Genomic DNA, 12,714 nt, shown 5'->3' on the forward strand with positions numbered 1-12,714 from the left:
ATTTTTATAATTCAGTTCTCGGAAATTACTTTTCGTGCATTTCACTCATCCAGTGTGTGTGGAGAGATCTAAACTTTACGGGTTCGTCGGGTCTTGTAATTTGGAGTACTACTATTACAAGACGATGTCGTTGTATCTTGGGAAACGAGTGCTGCAATACCATTAGTACCAGTGCGGGGCATTATCGTTTTAAGGAGAAAGAGTCGAACTCTTGTATCGGCCGTTCAAAACCATCCAAACATCGTTATTCTGCCCAAATATAAATTACGATAACACTATTATTTGCTAATATTTTTCAACAAAAACAAGAGTTGAACCACAGGAAGACCGCAATCTGCAGGGTAGGTGGGTCAGTTCCTTTGAATTAGATTTATAAGACCTCTTAAAATATTGTCTATAAAATATAATTATACTTTAATTGTTTTCTTAATAGTATGCTGTCGACTGCTCGCTTTAGTGCCTCATAAAACTAATTCCAAGGTGACTGAATATAAAATAAAAAGTTAGACTTGACTTATTATCATCCAAACATTTTGCAAAAAGAAACATTTTTCTGGACAAAATTCGCGTGATATTTTATTCATTTTCTAAACTAGCATTTGTAGCCACATAAATAAGTTTTCGCTCAATCACTACAACAAAAGTAGTTTTTTACGGTATTTATTTACGGCATGCATTTTAGACATGCCGTAAAGAGTTTGCTTTTATGGCGTGCCTTAAATGTGTGTCGTGATAATTCAATTAGTTAAAGTACTTAAGGCATACATTTAGAGCACGCCATAAATAGTCCATTTTTATGGCATTATTCTCAAACATGCCGTAAATGATTTTATTTGTTATTATTTACATTTTTAAAAAAAAAATTACGGCATACATGTTGCATGCCGTAAACGGTAAGATAAAAGTGATTTTTTACGGCATACATTTACGAAGACCATAAAAATGGTAGGATTTTTTAAGGCATACATTTGAGCAATAACTTAAGCTTGGGGGTGTTGATAAGTGTATTTTTGTATATTTATTTAATATCTAAATAAACGTAAATATTGATTAAATGAGCTAATTTCTATTCATAATTATGTAATTATTGCTTTTGTATGTAAAAATCACCAAAGGGATAGAACAACGCAAAATGAACTGAAAAGGGACCAAAATCGTACAAAATTGTGAAGTTGGAGATCAAAGTACACGAGTCAAAAAGTTGAAGGACCTTGGGTTGCAATTTATGAAGGCTTGATTGAAATGAAAGTAAAAAAATTGAGGATCAAATTGTACAAGATCAAAGTTGAGGGACCTGATGCACAATTACCTAGAGACTTGAGCTGTAAAAATAAGATGGAATTGTGTTTTCATTTCATTTATGTGGCAAATGAATGATTATATATAGTTATGTGTACATTGCTTGATTGAAATAAAAGAAAAAAATTTGAGGATCAAATTATACAAGATCATAGTTGGGGGACCTGTCACAATTACTTGAACGCATCCCGTGAACTTGCGGTTTGCACTTTCTTAACAAACATGCTACTTATCGAGCCAATCATGGCTAGTTTTGCTATTGAATCTCGTCTGTGGGGTCTCTATTTTCCAGGTTAGGGTTCAATTAATTAGTTTAGGCTTTATACTCATTTTCCCCGATGTGCAATCTATTTGCTCTCTAAATAATCAATTTCTAAATAGATTTGATAGGTTATTTTTTGATAAAACAATCAATATTGTTCCATTCAAGAGTAACTGCCAAATGATATTATGTCTACAATATATATATATATATATATAATATTTTGTACCATTCCATTTGTAGCTGGCGACTTCGATCAAATGATATAAGAAGCACAAGTGTGACCAATTAGAAAACTCTTCCAAACTCTTTGAAGTCATCATGCTTCCTTCCAGTTTATTGGAAACTCTAACCTCTTTCAATTCTTAAGTTGTATGGAGGACTTCCACAAAATAACTACACTCTCAATAGTAAAATATATTTAATATTATATTTTGAATCCTTGCATTAGATATCCAATTTTCAACAATATGCGCATATTAAATTTAACAAGATATTCACTATAGTACAGTTTATCATTTCAAATATTCTTGAATATCTCAATATTCTAATTTGAAGAAAACAGTGGCATCCCCGACTTTTGCTGGAGTGCTTCCGAACCTAAATTGAGAATATTATGCAAAAAGACAACCGTACTCTCACAATTCTAGATAAGACTCAACTTAGCAACATAATATTCTTCTAAGTATATGGAATTCAATCATATCGATAATTATGTTAATCGACCGAATACACAGTTTTATTCCACGTCTAGTCAATATCCCATTAAAGCCCACCAACTTTCATATTTCGACCTTGTATTCACATAATAAAAATGAAGAATAATTTTCTCATTTTAAAGTTGTAGCCCCAATTTGAATTACGATCAACCCAACTTTAATTAGCCATAACATGGTTAACACATACAATTGAAAGGAACACTGTAGCTTAATAACTCATCTTCCTACGTTCAATAAACCTTCTAGAATTTAGGTGAGCTCATCTTCCTACGTTCAATAAACCTTCTAGAATTTAGGTGAGCAAGTACGCACATTCATTGAAGAGCAATATGTCCAAGCAAACGGTACCCCGCAAACCTTGGGTAGAGCCAAACTTATTAATACAAACAATCACTATTGTTTCAAATTTAGTTCGATGTGAGCAACTCCTCTAGATTATGGTGATTCGACAAATTGAACAGAACACTTCACATGTTAACCAATACGACTTTAATAGTTAATCACTTTGCATGCCAAATACAATTTTGATTCGATATTATTGTCTTATCATATTTAGCATGCATAATCCAAAAAACAAATAAAAAATTATCAAGTAAAGCCATGCAATTTTCTTTCGAGTCGAAACAACACAAGAATGTACAAAGTCAAGTTATTTGAATAACTTTTAGTGTTTATGCATAGTAAAATCTCAATGTATAAATTTCAACTACATGCATATATAATTTATTTCATTGATTCTATTTTTCTTCATTCAGCAACATTTTGTCATCTTCATCTCATATGTAGAAGAAATGAGTGGGAGCAATGTAATAATGAAATTCAAGAAATTACACTTTTTAAAAGAAGAGACATGATAGTTGGCCACAAAATTTGAACCAAGGCAAATACAATACATATAACAGGGAATTGTTTTCTTCCCCCCAACAACTCCCAGCCACTACTCAAATTCTGTAATTAGAGAACCGTAAATAAATTTCTGTAATGTATGCATCTTTTCAGTTAGAACGAGTAGAAAATTAGAATCCAAATGCTCAACATCTTTTTCGTAAATTACCAAGAGAATCGAAGAAAACTTAAAGAGGAAGTTCTTTCACATACTTTTAATACAGAACGTAGCTACAATATCACTTCCAGAATTAAGAATATGTTCCTATCATGAAATACAATATTTAAGTCAACTAGCGTTATGCATGAATAGTGCACAATAAAATAATATAGTAATATGAAAGAATATGGCACGAATAAAAGTCAGAACGCAAACATACACTAAGAAGGTGCATTCGCGTAAACTGATTTTGTCAATGAGCATATAAATTAGCTTGTAAATTCGTCTTAAAATTGTTGGATAAATTGATGCATGGATTATATTCTACTAATAAAAAATATGTATATGCAAATACGATAAAATTGTAACGTATTTGTACAAAATACTAGATAGAATTTTAACTTACCAAATTCAAGATATGAGCATAATTCCGACATACTCAAATCTAGAAATTAGGAGGAAATGAAATGAAGCAAGACATGCGAATACAAATCTCCATAACATGGATTTCACCCTCTGCAAAGGATCGAATGAACGTCCATCTCACAAGATAGAATGATTCTTCCAGAATTAGTCCTTATTTGAGCCCCATTCTTTAGGAAAAAATGCATTCTTAAACAATATTTTGACATCATTTTAACAACACATTCTTCAATAAAATAATATTACATACAAATTCAATTTTTTTTGAATTTTTAACCACACAATTCACATCAATACACTATTCAAAATACATTTTTATGACAAAAAAGGGGCTCAAACAAGGGCTTAATTTAGCACTATATTAATTTTCCTGAACGAATGACGCTTGACTATACTATTTTGGAATGGAAGATATCGAACACATAACTCAAAAATAATTTAAACATTATTTTGACATAATTTGGAGAATGAAAAAATTAGAATGAAATTGATATGGAGTGAAGAAAATGAAAATAAGAGGGTTCTATTTATAGATTTTCATCTGTCTCTTCCTAAAAGTCGCATCTTTTGGCAAAATTCATTTCAACCATTAGATCATACCATTTCACGTTTAATGGTGTAGATTACACCCTATCAAAAGATTATGACTTTATATCATACAACTTTTTGAATGTTTACACATATTAGGAAACAACATGTCTTTTTGATTCACATCATTTGCAATTGAAGACTCGTGACTAATCATAACATCAATTGAAGACTTTTACAATTCACACATTTAATCTTTATATATAACCTTAAATTCCAACATCAATTACATTACATAACTCAAATGGATCCAAACTCCAAAGTAAGATATTTTTGTTCCTATTTTAGACCCAAGCCTTACTTTTCAAGTACTTGCAAGAGGATTTTTTTTGTTTTTTTGTTTTTGTTTTTGTTTGTTTTTGTTTTTTTGTTTTTTTTTTCATTTAATGGGAATAGATAAGACAATGTAATTGGGAGGAATTCGGGATCGATCAGCGAGAGGGTAATGGGTTCCCTGCTGCATGGCCCATGCATGCTAACCTCATCACCGTGTACTATTTTGCCAACTGGAAAATGGTTTCTCGAAATCAGGACTAGTGATAAGCAACCGTGTTGTGTCTAAACTTATAGTGCTATTTTTTTTTATTTTTTTTTTTTTTATCAATTTTGGTTTTATTTTTTATTTTTTATTTTGGTTTCTGTAATATTTCGTGTGGCAACCTTTCGAGTCAACCGTAAATGGAAAATATTGAAAATTTGGGGTGTTACTTAAAAATCCAAGTTAGACTTAGATGAACTTACTCGATATATATCACAATTATAATTGGTAAGATTAAAGGCCATTTCCTATCGAAGTATTCTTCTAGGTGATAAGTTTTGAATGTGATTGAATTTTAAAAAATTTCGTTTAAATTTTAAATATTAAAAAAAGTCACAACATTATTAAAAAGTCCATTGATTTTGACCAATTTTGGATGGTTTATGAGGGATAAGAAAATTGATGTTGCTAATTTTTTTGAGCACCAATTTTAGATGGTTTAAAAATCACCCAAACTTGATGCAATGTAATTTTGACAATTTCTCTCGACCCATCAAATCAATAGGTTTTGACCATTTCTCACATTCTCTTCTAATTTTACTCTCTATAAAATAATGATTTCCAATCAACATATTTTCCTCAAAACTAATTTGTAAATAAAAATATATTTAAAAATATTTATAAGCAAAAAATTATATTATAATTAGAAATAGTTATAAGTAAAATATTACTTTTAAAATAAGAAAAATTACAGTATAATTATAAATTACTAACAAGTTAAATTTATTAGCTTAAAATTTTAAGTAAATATTTGATTTTATTTAATTTTTTAAGTTATATAGTAACTTATATATATAAAAAAATTACCTCTAAGTAAAATACCTTGTAGTGAGTAAAAAAACTCATATAAAAAACTATAAACTGAACATCTTTTAAAAAAGTTTCAGACCCGAATATTATAAACTTTCAAGGGTGGATCGAACAATTTTAAAAATTGTTATTAAAATCACTCAAAATCAATCGATACCCTAAAACTCCCCAGCAGTCCCTAAGAATAATTTAAATAATTCCTTCCTAGGCGTGCAGTCATTTTCCACTTATGATTAATAAATTGTGAAAAAACGAGAGTTGATCCACAGCAAGACCGCAGTCTGCAGGGTGGGTGGGTCAGTTCCTTTGAATTAGATTTATAAGACCTCTTAAAATATTGTCTATAAAATATAATTATACTTTAATTGTTTTCTTAATAGTATTCTGTCGACTGCTTGCTTTAGTGCCTCATAAAACTAATTCCAAGGTGACTGAATATAAAATAAAAAGTTAGACTTGACTTATTATCATCCAAACATTTTGCAAAAACAAACATTTTTCTCGACAAAATTCGCGTGATATTTTATTCATTTTCTAAACCAGCATTTGCAGCCATATAAATAAGTTTTCGCTCAATCAAGAATCACATAGTTGCCAAAGAAAAGATAATATAAGTTTTGGAATACTTATATACCCATATAGTATATTTTACTATAATAAAATAATAATTTTTAATAAATAAATTGTGATTTTATTTATTTATTGTATTTATTTATTATTCAACATGAGAATTAAAGTGTCTATGATCACTTATGATAATATAAGTTGAGTAATTGTGTTGAGAAATATAGTGCAACACAACTTATATTTTTATCAACAAAAATTTGTTTACAACCAATATATATATGGGTTGGTACCTTTTACTGAAAGGTTGTAATGTTGATCGATTCACCATTCATATTTGTGATTTGTCCTTATCACAGGAAAAAAAAAAGTTAAAGGTGACATTAGTACACAAGGAGAGTATTTAATGGACTACGTGTCGAGTTTAATTTTATAATATGATCGTGTGGAGAATTAAATTTCACTTGACCACTATGTATTTCATTTAAATTCCTTGACAGGATTATTAATATTTTGTGATTTTAATGTTTCTTTGATTTATAATAGGTGAGATCAATTTGAGTGGTCACATATCTCGGGAACTTGAGAATGAGCAAATTAAAGAACATGAATTTATGTCCAAAATCATCACCCTAAAAAATGGGTAGAGTGACTACTTAAGTATATTTTGTTGAACGATAAAAATTTGAGCTCCGTGTTTAGTAACTGCTAAGCTTCGACATCTGTGATTAATTCACAGAACCATTGAAGAAAATGATTCTTAAGTTGGTTAGAATAAATAAAATGAAAAAATAGTCATTTATGCTCGTACCTAATTATCGGATCTTGAATATGGATAAAATACATATATGACAGGTCAAATGAAAGTATTACAAATTTATTAGCTTCTATGATATTTTATACTCTAAGAATTCAATCTTTTGTCTTTAATGGAAAAAAACAAATACTAAATAATTAGATCGAGTGGTTTAGGGTCGACTAGACGTGATTTAATTATTGGAGTTTGGATAATAAATGTCCGATCAAATCCTTATGGTAGCTCCGTAAAGTACTTGAACTTAACTGTTGTAATTATAATAGTTTTGAGCTTAATTGTAATTACAATAAAGTTTTATACTTAGTTGTAATTACTATGAAAACTGTAAACTTAATTATAATTGTAACTAAAATTCTAGGATTACATTTGTAATTAAATGTAAACTAATTGGATTTGAACTTTAATTAAAACTCCTACTTCAATTTTGTTTAGAACTCTTATTTGAATGTGGAATTGTGTAACTATTTTATCTCTATAAACAGAGGTTAGACAGAAGCTAGACATCCTATGTGATTTACAACAATCATAATACATAATTCTTTAATATTCAAATTTGAAGAGAGAAAAAGAGATTATTTTCTCATCTTATTCAATTGTCCAGTTCGAGAATTAGTTTCTTGATTTAATTAAAAGAATGTGCCCACCCATTGGTGCAGTCTTGACTTTAGAGAATATCATAGAAGACTTGGAGGTCTGAAATTTCAAGTTCTTGTAATTAAAAGGTTGGAAGTTCATGGTCCAAAAAACTGGAAGTTCTTGATTCAAAATTAATTCAAAAATTAACCATTTAATTTGAGTAAAAGTATGAATAATTTATTCTCGATATAATATACACGTGAACATCTAGACGATCTTATTTATTAAATTAAAAAAATTAATTTCTAGACAATTCCGCTTCTACGTTCCACCAATAAGAAAATATGGGAACATTATCCCCACCAAAATTTTTGACAAATAAATTGAACCCTTAAATTTATACTAATCTAACGGTCTACATTAATTATATCCTCAAATCCAAAAATATCCTAATTACCTTTTATAATCGTCGATTATCATATAATAAGCGATGTTTAAGGAGGGGAAAAAAAAGAAAAAGAAGAAGAAGAAGAAGAAATCACAATTCTTCTCTTATTCCTTTTTGTCCCTCTAGATAAATATTGAGGGTAGCACACTTTAGTTCCACAAATTTCTTATCCAACTATAATGAACTTATTAATTTCACTATTTTTCGTATCTTGAACCAATATATGTGATAGTACATCGTTTAGATGAAACAAAAGGTTTACGAGTCAATTCTCCAGCCACTAGTTTGAGAAAGATATATAATTGAGACACTTTTTATTTCCAATTTTTTGAATTCAAATAAAATATGAATAATTTATATTGATTTTGGAATTTGGAATGCATTAAGAGTATAGTAATTCACGCATTGGTTTTCCATGATAATTTTACAGAATACCTTGGTTCAGTTTCAAAGGAGTCTGGAAGCTACAAAAAGAAGTTTTATATAACCAACACCAAGTACTTAAAATTAAGCATGCTATCGAATTGATTTCTTCAATAGAGTTAAAATTTGACATCTTCCTGAATTTTATAGAACGAGAATAATTAGAATGACATTACGTGTAAACAGTATTATGTTTTAAAACAATTGAAGATTAGACAACGTTGTGATACAAATAAATAAGTAAAAAATAGTGACAGTTGACAGTTGACAAAGTAAAATACGACAAAGCTATACATAACCAGTTATATGATTTAAACAAAACTAATATAGGCAATGTAACTTTTCTTCTTCAGGAGGACAATTGTCTGTGGAAAAAAAGAAATGAGAGAAGAATTGCTATTTCTATTGTAGATGGTAAGTTTATTAGTGAATGAAAATTGTACCCCAACAACCATAGAAATTATTACTATTATCTCTAATTCTTTGTATAAATATAGAGATTTGGTTCTTAATAAAACAAATACAAGTTTAATGACTTTTATTCTTTTTTTTTTCCTTTCTTTTAATAACACGATATCAGCACGAAAGTTTAATTTTTCAAAGTTTAGTGGGGTATTAATATTTTTTTATATTCATATATAGAGTTCGCATGCATAAACTGCCGTCACGATTTTTGTCATCTACAGTAACATATTAAATATTAATCAAATATTATTTTCTTTATGCCATCACATTTTTTATTAGATGTTGCAAAATTGAATTCAATATAGGTTGGTGAGTTTCAAATTTTCTTTCTTCGGCCGCTTGTACGAAAGCACATATAGAATCATAGCTTAAATTTGTCTTTATTTATCCAAGATCAGGGAGTTAGGTTTTTACTTCATGGAATAAAATATTGTGCTTTTGATGATTTACTACCCAAAAATCAAGCATTATGCATTAAGTGGATGGTGAAATATTCCCAATCATTAACGAAAATTTTATATTGTCCAGTATATTTAAGATTCAAACTTTCATTTTATATGCATTTTTAAGTGAAAATTTTAACGTCCAATGATACTCGTGTATGCATCTCTCTCTTTATTTCTCTTTATCACCCAATTTAATAATCTTGTTATAGTATATTATAAATAATTCGTTGTTGCTCCTCAAATAGCACAATATTATAATTAATATTCTTGAATAATATTATTTGCTCATGAAAAGCATAAATTATAATTTTTAATATTGTCGAAGAATATTGACACTTTGCTCTTGAAGAACCAATAGTAACAACTTGGCCCTAAAGTAACACATGTTTCGAAAAATATATTATTTTAAATTAGTGTTTATCATTGAAGGAAAACAAGTAATTAAAGTCGTGTTGATATTGACTATTGAATTAATTATTATGTGAAACTTAATTATATTATTATAAACTAATTGTATTTTCTTTATTGTGTTGTTAGTCAAATGGCAAATATCATGAAACTTGAGTTTGCTGCACTTAACATATCTAATAAAAATAATTTGTCATGGTACTTGATGTTGATATCCATTTTATCTCAAAAGGCTTGAGAAAGGCAATAAAAGAAGGAAACAAAGAATCTTTACATGATTGTGCAAAAGCACTCATTTTTCTTCATCATCATCTTCATGATAGAGTGAAAATTAAATATTTTAATGAGAAAGGTCCATAGGTTTTTTGACAAAAATTAACATAAATATTTGATCATCAGAGGACTATAGTCTTCCCTAAAACCCGCTATAAGTGGGTACACTTTCTTCTGCAAGACTTCTATACTGTTAGTGAGTACAATTATAAACTGTTTAGAATATGTTCAAAATTAATCTTGTGTGGAGCGAAAGTAACTTATGGAGATATGTTGGAAAAAACACTTCCCATCTTTCATGCCTTAAATATGCTCTTACAGCAGCAATATCAGGAGAATGGTTTCAAATAGTACTCAAAATTGATATCTTGCCTATTTGTGGCCGAATAAAATAATGAACTGTTGATAAAAAATAATGGATCATATCCAATTGGTTCTGTACCATTGTCTAAAGCAAATGGTACTACATTGTGTGAAATAAATGCAATATAAAAACCAGGATGTGGACGTGGAAGGAAATGTGCATGTGGAATAAATAATGGGTGAAATAATCAACAAAATTATAGACAATAAGGTAACAATTTCAAAAGATACAAAGCAAATGAAAGCAGCCATCCAAAAAACGAGCACGAAAAAAATTGCTCTAGATGTGGAATAAAAGGGCACTGGGCGCGTACCTGTCGTACGACAAAATATCTTCTAGATTTCTACCAAAAATTAATCAGGGGAAAGGGAAAAGTGGCGACAAGTTTTCCTGACTATGAAGGTTCAACTGATGTGACTCATTTAGATGTCTTTGATTTTTTTGCTGATCCAAACGAGAATATTGACCATTTTTATTGAGGATGGTGTGATGGAAAATATAGATTACTTTACTTTCTACTATTTTCATGTTATATATATATATAATTTCTTAATATTGAATTATGTTTACTCTTTTAAATTTAAATTCAAAATTTTAAAATATATCTGTTTTATTATATATTTATGATAGATTGTCAAGGTACCTACTTGATTGATAGTGCAACTACACATACTATTTTTCAAGACAAAAATTATTTTTAGACTTAACATTAACAAAAAATAATGTTAACATGATATTAGGGGCATCGAATATCGTTAAAGGCTCTAGAAGAGCTTGTATTATTTTATCAACTAATACAAAATTATATATTTATGATGCACTTTATTCTCCCAAATTCAGAAGAAATTTACTTAGTTTTAAAGATATTTACTGCATGGATATCATATTGAGACAATGCAAGAAAACAATATTGAAAGTCTGTGAATAACTTCTTTTATATCTGGCAACAAGCAGATAAAAGAAAAATTCCATACATTTCCATCTGGCATATATTATGCATTTATAAGAATGGTTGAATCAAATATTTTCATGAACCAGAAATTCGTTGACCATAAATATTTAATACTTTGACATGATCGATTTGGACATTCAAGAACTATAATGATGCGTCAAATAATAAACAACTCACATGTACATCTTTCAAAGAATCAAAATATTCTTTTACCTAATAATTATCCATCTATAGCTTGTTCGCAAAGTAAGTTAGCCATTAGACTTTCAACTACAAATATCAATATTGAATATCCAATTGTCTTGAAAAGAATTTATGGAAATATATGTGGGCTAGGACACCCATCATGCGAATCATTTTGTTATTTTATGGAATTAATTAATTCTTCTACTAAATAATCACATTTTGCCTACTTTCCACAAGGAATATAGGTTTGCGAGATTACTTGCTCACATAATAAAATTACGAGCTCAGTTCTCGAATTACTCAATCAAGATTATTCATCTTGATAATGCTGGTGAATTTAGATCATAAGTATTCGATAATTATTGTATATTAATTGGGATTATTATTGACATTCGATTGTGCATTTCACACACAAAATTGTTTAATGGAGTCGTTTATTAAACGTCTATAACTTATTGTTAGATCATTACTTATGAAAATGAAACTCCCAACTTTTGTTTGGGATCATGCTATATTACATACTGCATCATCGATACGTATAAGACCAATTGCATATTATCAGTATTCACCTTTACAACTTGTATTTGGTCATGAATATAATATTTCTCATTATGGGTTTTTGTTTGGGCTGTCTAAGTCTCATTTTATCCCCCACAATGAACTAAAATGGGTTCCAACGAAGACTTAAGATTTATGTAATTTTGATTTACCATCTACTATTAGGCATATTGAATTTTTAACGGGTAATTTATTTATTGCACATTTTGCATATTTTCATTTTGATTAAATGACTTTACCAACTTTGGAGAAAAACTACATTAAAAAAATAAGGTAAAATTTCTTGTAATGAACTTACTTTGATCCGCCTAGAAATCATTGTGAGCAAGATGTAGAAAAAATCATTCATTTGCAAAGAGTTGCAAATCAATCGCCAAATGTATTTGGTAACACACAAAAGTAACAAAATCATATATACTAACAGAAAATATTCTAGCAAAAATTGATATCTCTACATGATTATTTGCTATAGAAAATGAATCTCAAATATATCAGAAGTGTAGTTAACCAATTCAAAAGACTTCATAAGTCGAAAAGGAAAAGTATAAGA

Source organism: Olea europaea, unplaced genomic scaffold (genome assembly GCF_002742605.1).
Source record: "Olea europaea var. sylvestris unplaced genomic scaffold, O_europaea_v1 scaffold463, whole genome shotgun sequence".
NCBI classification, from domain to species: domain Eukaryota; kingdom Viridiplantae; phylum Streptophyta; class Magnoliopsida; order Lamiales; family Oleaceae; genus Olea; species Olea europaea.